The sequence below is a fragment of the Elephantulus edwardii genome, unplaced genomic scaffold, assembly GCF_000299155.1.
Source record: "Elephantulus edwardii isolate Elephantulus edwardi_28Jun2011 unplaced genomic scaffold, EleEdw1.0 scaffold00328, whole genome shotgun sequence".
Classification (NCBI taxonomy): Eukaryota; Metazoa; Chordata; class Mammalia; order Macroscelidea; family Macroscelididae; genus Elephantulus; species Elephantulus edwardii.
This window is the reverse complement of record NW_006400078.1, coordinates 1,674,962-1,685,003: the sequence shown is the minus strand read 5'-3', so window position 1 is coordinate 1,685,003 and position 10,042 is coordinate 1,674,962. Positions and strand designations below refer to the sequence as shown.

General features: G+C 55.4%; 1 protein-coding gene across 1 annotated transcript in view; it reads right to left on the bottom strand.

Annotated features, from left to right (window-relative positions):
* MACROD1 (MACRO domain containing 1) overlaps positions 1-10,042 on the bottom strand; it is a 168,155-nt gene that overhangs the window by 24,135 nt on the left and 133,978 nt on the right. The window lies entirely within an intron of this gene.

Below are 10,042 nucleotides of genomic sequence, written 5' to 3'. Positions count from 1 at the left end.
TCGCTGCCATCCAGTAGCCCCTCAATCACAGCGACCCCAGGGCACCAAGGAGCAAACCTGTGCCTGGTCTCGGCCTGTGCCATTCCCTGGCTGCACCTGATCGGACCACTGTGATGCACAGGGTTTTCATGGGCTCCCACTCAGGAGTAGTTCTCGGGCCTTTTTTAGTCTGGAAGATCTGCTGTGACCCAGTGGCAGCTTTGCTTAAGGGTCACGCTGGAACCAAAGCTGGGTCTCCCCCAAAGAAGGAAGAAATCCTCCACTGAGCCCCTCTCTGTCCCCAGGCTGACAAACGCTGCATCATTAGCTGAAGCCCTTCAGGCTGGCCTCAGTCCCACGGAGGTGCCCTCTGACCTGGAGTTGGCACACTAGCACTAGTCTTTTTTAACTTATCCCCTAAGCAAGAGAGGCTGGTCTGTATGTCTTTGAGCTCTGCACGATGGGAGCCAGCTGACCCTGTGCAGGCTGCTCCGAGTGTGCTCCTGGGTTACTCAGCTGTTCCCCCCACCCCCGCTGTAAAGGTATTCAGCACAGGGCTCCCATCCCACAGTGCTGTCTTGCCCCAGCTCGAAAGATCAAGAGTGTCCAGTTTTGCCCTCTGCAAACAGCCTCAGGAGCAGCGTGCGCGCACACCTGGCGTGCACACCTGGCGCGCACAGGTGCTAGGGTTCTCTTGGTTGTCTGGATACCTGGGAGGAGCACTGGTGTCAAGGCGCATGCGCACTCAGCTGCTCATGGGAAGTGTCGATTTCCAGCTCATGGGCCACTCTGGGGAGAAAGCTGTGGCTGTGTGGGTCTGTGGATTCACAGCCTGGAAACGCTATGAACGTGTAACAGGGCACTTCTGCTGTGTGCTGCAGGCCTCTCTGAGCTGGAACAGCCTGGACAGCAGTGTGGGGTTTTAAAAATATGCCTGGGAACGGAAGCGTCAGGTTGTAGCACATGCATATCTTTAACTTTACTAGTTATTGCCAAATTGCTCTCCAAAGTGATTGTTCAGATGATGGTTTTAAGATATAAATTAGATCCTGTCACTTCCCTGCTCAAATAGCCTCCTATTACACAGAAAATAAAATCCATCTTCCCCTCAGAATAGCTGCATCCCATGGTCTCCACCTCCATTTCCTGGACTCCTTTCTCTTCTACCAACAGGTCAGGTCCTCTCATGCCCCAGGAACTTTGCATACACCGCTCCCTTTCCCCGGTGCCCTCTTCCTCTCTCTGTCCAAACTGGCTCCTTCAGGTCTCAGAGAAAATACCACCTCCTCCAAAAAGCTTGCCCTGGTCTCCCCAGCTAGTGTCATCATTCCTCTTTGATCCCCAAGATGCTTCCCATTTAGCTCATACCATGTCCTGCCATTTGCTTGCTGACTGTGAGTCGGGGACCTCACTGATCCCTGCACTGCTGTCTCCCTGAGGCCAGCCCCTGCCCGGCACCCAAAGTCAACTCTTAGGATCATTCTTTCATTCTGGTGACACTGATGGGGCCCCATCTGCTCTCCAGCCCAGTGGGAAGGTGCGCTGTGGGGGTGCTCTGCAGAGGCCTGAGGGCAGGCCTACGTGGCCTGATCCCCTCCCTAAGCCATGGGCACCTGTGGCAGGTGCTGGTACCGGGGAGCAGCAGGGTTTGAGAGTTTGGGTTTTTTAAAAAAATTATTATTTTTTTGTGTGTACCGTCAAATTGGACCTGACTGGTACAGGAGGAGATTGTCCCTCTCCAGCAGAGCATCTGGTGGAGTCAAACCACGTAATTCTGGGATTGCTGTCCAACTTCTTGCCACTAGGCCACCAGAACTCCAAGAGGTTTTGCATCTAAGAGAGGTACTTCTCAGAGCTGGGGGTGGGGCTGAAGGGATCCTAGAAGGAACCAGAGGGGGTGTGGTGACTGAGCATGGGTGAGAGACAGACACTGCCGATACCGTACAGACACTGTACGGTATGATGGGAGGACCATGGCGGAAGCAGGAGGGGACTGGCTTCCAAACTCAGCTCAGTCAGGCTAATAGGGGAACACTTTGTTAGGAAAAGAGTGGAGACTCTGGCACCCCACTTTCCTGTCCCCCACAGCCTCCCATCATCTTATGCAGGAACATGTTCACCTGTGCCCAGCCCACCTAGCCTTCAGGGGTGTCTCTGCGGTCACCTGGTCCAGTGGGCTTAACCTCTGCTGCCCCATGACACTGGTAATTACCTCCCCAGACACTGCCTGTGATTTCAGGTGGGGGAGTCACTTAGAGGTGCTTTCCCAGACTCCTAACTAGGACCCCTGACTTAGCCAAGCTCCTCCCTGTACAGATGGGGAAGGGGCCCAAGAGGATAGGAATGGGAGAGACCACACAGCTGAGTTTGTACCCGTGTAGCCTTTCTAAGGAGAGCTGTCAAACTGAGGCAAAACCAATGCTTTCTTCCCAGTACAAAAATCCATTTGGGGAACTTAAGTCAGCTCCCCAGAAAGACTTCCTTACACCAGAGCAAAGCGATCTTGGAGGAAGAAGACCTCTGAGACATAGCCACGCAGCCCCATCTCCAAAGGGGTGCCTGTCGCTGAGCGCTCACTCCCTTCAGGGGCCCGGGACTCTCAGGATAGGAGCTGGGGAGGGGGCCTGTTCAAGATCGTTCAGCCAGACAGAGCCAGCGTGTCTGACCCCAAAGCCAGGGCTCCTTCAGCTGGCAATGCCAGGGAGGCCAGGGGGACAGGGACAGGACGGGGCAAGGGAACAACATGCCCCCATTGTCTCCAGCTGCAGATCAGAGCTGAGGAAGCACCTCCCGCCATGGACACTTTGGCTGACCCCTCTCTTTGGCCCCCGTCCTATAAGAGCAAGACAGGCCCCCAACCTAGTCTGTGTTCTGCCCGCCTTGGGGTCCTCCTCTCCAGCCTCCTGACTCCTGCCTGGGGCCCTGCCCAGAGTGGAGTGAGAAGTGGGAAGGAGGAGAGGAAGGAAGGAGGGGAGAGGAGGAAGGAGAGGCCTGTGGTCTGCCATTGGTATGCGAGGCCTTGCCTCAACCCCTCCAAGGCCCAGCCTTTCTGCTCAGCTAAGAATCCCTCCTCAGAGGCAGCAGCAGCAGCAGCAGCCAGCGTGATGGTTGCCAAGCAACCCCATCCCACCCCTCCCATTGATGGAGTGCCGCCCTCTCCCCTCCCCCTCCTCCATGGCTCCTCCTAGCGCCCAGCCTTAACCACATACTCAACTCAGAGCCTGCCAGGCTTGGCTACCCAGAGCATCTGGAAAGTGAGGACCTTGCATGAGTCTACCAATCCCAGTTCTGCACCTCCGGAGGGGCGGGGGTCCCTGAGCTTAAGGCGCTCTCTCTGCTCCCTCCCTCAGCCCTGGAGCACTTGGGTTTGGCAAGTGACAGCAGGTGAGGGGCCCAGGAGAGGCCAGTTGCCCCTCCCACAGCTCTGCAGCACCAGAGGACACACTGTTCTTGGGCCCCTACTGCCCCCAGCATGTCTACAGTGCTTTCAGTTGTGCTGAGGTGCTGGAGTTTTCTGAGGGAGAGATGGCCCACAGGGTAGGGCCAGGAGATGGCCGGATCCCTGGGGATGGAGAAGCTTAGCTGCCCTGAGATTGCTAACCCCAGTCTGTGGGGCTGCCCTGGCTGGGAGTTGGGTACAGGAATTGAGGTACCAGATTTAACGTGTCCCTTGGCTGTGGGGAAGACTGAGGTAGCAAGCAAATGTGGGCTGAGGCCAGGTGAGCGAGAAAGGAGTGATGACAGAGTTCTGAACCTCCTGACAGGACGGAAGGGGTGTCACTGCAGACTGAGACCCCGTAGAGGACTCTGAGTCTACATCCCACTTGCTCCCCGCTCCTCGGTCAGTCGTGGCCCTGGAACGTCTTGGGAGCTGTGTCTCCTCTGGTTCAGGCCTCATATCTTGCTCCCCTTGTTCCCTCAGCCCCTTCCTCCCTGTTTCAGCCCCTGGCTTCACCTGCTCTGACTGCAAACGACCCAGGAGAAGGTGTAGCCCCAGATCTAGCCTTCCTCAAGGGCTGCGAGATCAGACCCTGCCTGCACTCCCACCTCTCTCTGTGTCCTGTCTCTCTGACGCCCTAGTCACCAGCTGCTGTCCATTCTGGTGCCACATCTGCATAGGCTGGTTCTCGTCCCCACTGTCCTTCCAGCCACAACCTCCCCTTGCACCATCGCCTTGAACTTGGGGCAGGCGCGTGCGTGTGTGCGCGCACACGTGTGTATGTGTGTGAAACAGGTGAAGGGTAGCTGAGCCCGGAAATGCCTTAATCAGAGTAAAAAACATTCCCTCTTCTGGGATATGGACTGGGGCAACGAGGGAGGGAGAGGCAGCCTGGGGTGTCTGGAGGGGGTGGGATGACGTCATGCACAGGGAGAAGAGAGGCCCCCAAGGGGATGATGGCAGAGCTCCTTGGGGACAAGGTGAGTGGCAGCAGGCTGGTGGCTGGGCTGGGGGAGGTGGGCTGGGGAGGAGGCAGGTCCTGGGCTCTCACCCTTTCTAGCATCTTCCTCCATCTCTTCTCCGCCCCTCCGCTATACACACACTCAGACACTTGCCCACACCTCTGACCATGGAGGTATGTCTTGGTATGTGGATCCCCACATTCTAAGCCTCTGGGACCACCATCCAAGGCAGCTCCTGTTCTTATGAATCACAGGTGACCTTGGGACAGCACTGTCATTGCCATCTTGCTGTTAAAGACCACTGGCCTTCTAGAATGTTCCATTAGTCCCTTCCTTCAGCAACATCTGACTGTTCTCCCCAAGTGCTGAACCACTAAGCCACCAGGGACCCTCAGTGGGAAGCAGGGTGTTGCCTGAGTCACTGTTGACAAGTACACCCCACAGCAGACACCCCACTGCTGGGAGCCAATCCTGATCCCTGGTGACTCTATGTTGGGTTTTAGAGACAGAAAAGCTTTACAGGAGGAAATAGTCCATCTTTCTCCCTCACGGTGGCTGGTGGATTAGAACTGCTGACCTTTACATCAGTGTAATACGCAATGCCCCTGGTCACCTGATTCTCAGCTTTACCACCAAGGAAGAAAACCTCGGCCAGCGTTGACCTGGGCCACATTCACTCCTCAGAGATGCTGTGTGTCGTCCAGTAGATAAGCTGCAAACAGCAGGCACTACCCAGGCAGTGGAGTGAACACAGAGAACAAGGTGACCTGGCCAGGAGTGGTGGGCGTGGGGGCCCCTGGGAGCAATGGATGTCAAAGCTCAGCTGCAGAGTGGAAAAAGGTGGAGAAGAGAGGGGAGCCTGGAGAAGAGGGTGCAGGGAATGGGGAGCTTTGAGGAAGCACCCCTAGCCAGGAGCTCTCTGGACAGGGGCTGGCACCCAGTGCTGCCTTCCTCCTGCCTGGCTTTGGCCTGGTAGCATCTTCTTCCTGGAGAACCCTCTCTGGAACTTTCCTCCTGGGCTGAAGGCCTTGTCCTCCCTGAAATTCTGTCCTGCCTGACCCTTAATCAGGAGCCCGGAGGTACAAACAGGTAAGTGCTTGGCTGATAAGCAAAGGCTGGTGGCTTGAATGCACCAAGGCTGGCTTTCAGAGGGTGAAAGGACTAGATCTCTGTTCTTGTAATGATTACAGCCTTGGCCATCATCTGGGGGAGGTCAACTCTGTCACACGGGGTCACTGTGAGGTGGAAATGGACCTGAGGGCACCCAACAAGCACGTTCCTAACAGGAGTGGGGGCATGGTACAGTCGACTGCTGACAGTAGTCTTCCTGGGACTTTGCAAAGAGGACCACTGTGCCTAGTGGGTGTCTCTAAGGTGGGGAGCACAGCCAGCCACTTACCATTTTCCCACGAGTTAATGTAAACATTGCAGAATATTCTGAGCATCACCCAACAGGAACAAGGTGCACCAGGAATTCCATGACAACACTCCCTGGAGAGTTCTCCCTAAGGTGTCTCCAGGCCCAGGGACCCCTGAGGATCTTGGAGGAAGTGGCCTCCAGGACTGAGCTTTGGGGACAGAAAGTCCATCTGGCTCCAGGTCACCCGCCTGGAGATGATGCCCCCACTGAGCCTGGGAGCACAGTAGAACCTTCTGGGTGGAACCCCTTGAGCCTTGAGGGGGCAGCCCTCTGAACTCTTACTCTCTGTTCTTGGTGGGGCTGCCTCTGCAGCCCCTGTGGGTCTCGTTCCTGGGCACTCAGCACGGAGTGGGGCTGGGCATGCCTGCTGACTCCTGCGGTAATCCTGGCCCTCCCCTGAGTCAGGACCCCATCTTCCCTGCCCAGCGCAGAACAACCCCCCCCTCACCCCCCTGCCGCCCCAAAGCCAAGGTCTGACTCACACCAGGTGCCTTCATGGTGCTTCTCAGCTTACATGCCTCCCCTATTGGGTCTGTCAGAGGACACACACTCTTAGGTCACAGACGCCCCATGGAGATAAGAACACCGAGGTGCAGTGGGGCTGGGGTGGTGCCCAGAGCCACCAGATGCTAAATGCCAGGTGGTGAGCAGCATCCAAACCCCGGGACTCGGGAGAGGTGGGGGAGGGTGACCACGGAGGCAAGGGAGCGGCAGGCAGTGCAGGGTAACCTTCGCTGCCCAGTGGTACCCGCCACACCTGGCTGCCGGACGGTGGAGGTGACTGCTGTCACGGGAGCAGGGGAGCTGGGGCTTGGCCAGCTCAAGGTTGAAGCCACAAATCGTCCCTGGGTGACGTCTGCCGCCCTTGTTGCTGAGAGCATCCCGTGAGTATTCAGCCCCAGAGACAAGCCAAGTCCTTGTTCTCAGGGCCTTGCATGGCCTAGGGACTCTACAAATGTTTGTTGAATGGATAAGTGATCTTTGGGAACCTTCCACCTGGCAGTGCCCTGCCTGCTTCCTCTCTGACTTCCTGCTGCTTCCAGGATAAAGCCTGGGCTTTTCAGGCTGGACCAAGACCCCAGACACCGGGCCTGGGTCTGGTTGACATGAGACACCTCACCCTACACCACGGCTCCCCAGCCCCTGCCCGTGACTGCAAACTAAGAATTCTTGATCTCCAAAAACCGGGCTCTTTCACAAGCAGTACCATGAACACGCTGGACAGGTAGAAAGAGCTTTGGGACCCCACCAGCCTGAAGCGGTTATCTTTGCCCTCCAAGATCCAGCTCAAGAACCACCTCCCCTGGGAAGCCTTCCAGGATATCCCATTCCACTTGACGAGGCCCCTGTGTCCTGAGGTCACGTGGTAAGGACATCTGTTTTAGCAACACCCTGAACCTTAACTGCATAGGTAAGCAGTTAACCAATGGTTGGTGGTTTGAATCCACCCGCGCCTCAGAAGAAAGGCTTAACAATTGGCTCTTGTAAAGGTTTCAGCCTCGGAACCCCTACGGGCCAGTTCTACTCTGTCCTATAGTCTCACCACGAGTTGGAGTCGATTCTACAATAACAGCTTGTTTAAACTTTGTGGATCCCAGTACCCTCGCTGGCTTTCTATCACCAGGACGCACTCTGGCAGGCTGGATTCACCGTCAGCCTCTGGTGCCTATGATACCCCATCGGTATCCACAAACATTCCCTGACCTGTGTCCAGTCATCAGGGGAGTTAGGGCACACAGCCCAGTAGAATACCACCCAGCCATTAAAACTGCAGCTATCTCAAAACAACTATGAGATGAGATGCCATCACACCCCAGTAAGAACAGGAAAATTTAACAGAACAGCAAGCAACAAATGCTGGCGAGGTTGTGGAGAAACTGGAACCCTTATTCACTGTTGGTGGGAGTGTAAAATGGTGCAGCCACTGTGGAAGGTAGTGTGGCGCTTTCTCAAAAAGTTGCAAATAGAAATACCATTTGACCCGGCAATTCCACTACTGGGAATATACCCCAAAGAGACCATAACTGCCACCTAAGCAGATATATGCACACCCATGTTTATCGCGGCTTTGTTCACAATAGCAAAGAGTTGGAAATAACCTAAGTGCCCATCAACGAATGAACGGATAGAGAAGCCGTGGTATAGCCACACAATGGAATACTATGCTGCATTGAAAAACAAGGAACTCATGCAATATTATTCAAAATCGGTAACCCTGGAGGACATTATGCTGAGTGAAATACGTCAGTCAGAAAAGGACAAATACTGCATGGTGCCACTGTTGTAAAACAGGACTGACCTCGGGGTTGGGGGAGACTGAGAAAGATGGGATAAATAATGTATACTGCATTGAAACAGATGAGGGAAAAAACTGTTTAAAAGGGATAGGTGATTAGGTATTATTGTCATGACAGGAGTCCAGAACGAAGGCGGCATAGAGGAGTGGACTTGGGTGGAGGGACTGTAAAACCATAAAAGAATTTTTCTTTTACTTTTCAAAGAGAAGAGCAAACTGGGGGGGAGAGGTGGGCAGGGAGAAAAGTGCAACAATGAGTGAATGGAAATCCAAAGTCTCTATAAATTGTTATTAAAATTAATAAAAAAAACCCTGCCCCTATGAATATGTTTTCATACCTATACCCAGCCTGTCTATTTCATCTCAGGTGTGGAGTGCCTGCTTGGTGCCAGGTCTGGGCATGGCATGAGGGTGGCAGGGAAGGCAGGCCCTTTCTTTCAGAAGCTTGGCTTAAGAGAGGAAGAACACTCCCATAATTCCCAAGCAACACCACACACCATGACAGAGGCCTGACAGAGCCCCAGGGCCCCACGTCCATCTGGGGGTCTGGGGAGGCGGACTGGAACCACAGCTCTGTACTAATGACAGCCGGCTGCATGTGGACAAGCCTGGAAGGAGCAGGGAAATGGAGGCTGTTGACGCCACAGGGTGGTGGGATTGTGGGTGATTTTTCTTCCCTTTATTGTTAGCATAATGCTGTTTGGGCAATAAATAAAAATTGGGAGGATAAAAAATAGCTGTTTGGTGGAATGGGTAGGAAAGAGAAGGTCGCAGGGAGATCAATGGAGGGGGAAGGTGGAAGAAGAGGTGGGAAAGGACGGCCAAGTTGGGGTGTTCCTAGAGGCCACCTCCATCTAGCTGGGGGTCTGGGATGGCCAAGGCTTCAGGGCAGGCAAAGAGCAGGGTGTGCTTGGACCTAGCACAGGCTTAGAGTTGGGAGTCGGGTGAGGAAGGCTGGACCAGAGGATGGGGAGTGAAAGTGCAAGCCTGGGAGCCGTGGGGAGCCCTGGAGGGTTTAGGGCAGAGAGACTCCCACAGAGCAGAGGGGAAGGGAAGTAAGAAATGGATGACTTAGCCTGGAGTCCAAGCCTGCCCAGGGTGCAGAGGGCACATGGATGACCCCTCCAAGCCCCAGAGAATGGTGGGATGTATGAGAGATTTCCAGGTAAGGAGGCGGAGGCCTGCTACCGCCCACACCCATCCCAAAGACAGGTGCAGACATTACCCAGATCCTAATGTGCGCCAGGTTCTGCCCTGGTCCCCTTCCACTCAAGGCCTTTTAACCTTCACCAACAAACTGGGAGGCAGGTGTTACTGCTCCCATTTTACAGTTGAGAGCACTGAGGCTTGAAGAGGTTTGGTACCTTGTCCAAGGCTTCCAACAATTAATGAGAGAAGGGTGGGGCTGGGATCTGATCCCAGGGTACAGCTCACTTACCACAACTTGGGGAGGGGCCTAAGTACCCCGCCTGGAATTTGGAGCAGCGGCAGGGCAGGTGGAGAGGCGAGGAGGGTCCTGGATGTGACAGGTCCGTGAGGGGGAACAGGGTGCAAGGCAGGGAGGAAGGGGTTACCCAGGCACGCAGAGTAGGCGGTGAGTTTGTGAATGAATGCATGTACGGATGGATGGATGAATGAATGAATGAATGGATGGGTGGAGGGAGAGACGAGTAAGTGGGTGCAAAGAGGGGGGTGGCAGGGGAGGAGGTGCATGAGGGAGAACCCCTTTCTCGCTCACGTGCCCCCACTGAAGGCTGGCTTTGGGAGCCTGCACCCCCCACTCCCCGCTACACTCCCCAAGGGGCCGGCTCCCCACCTCCCCGAGCCATTTTAGTTGAGGGCAGGGGGAGGGGGACGCGAGGCCGCTTCTCTGCCGGCCCGAGTCCCCGCGCGGCGGCGCAGCCTCCCGCGCCGGGTCCCGCCGGGCAGTGCGCAGAGCGGCGCCC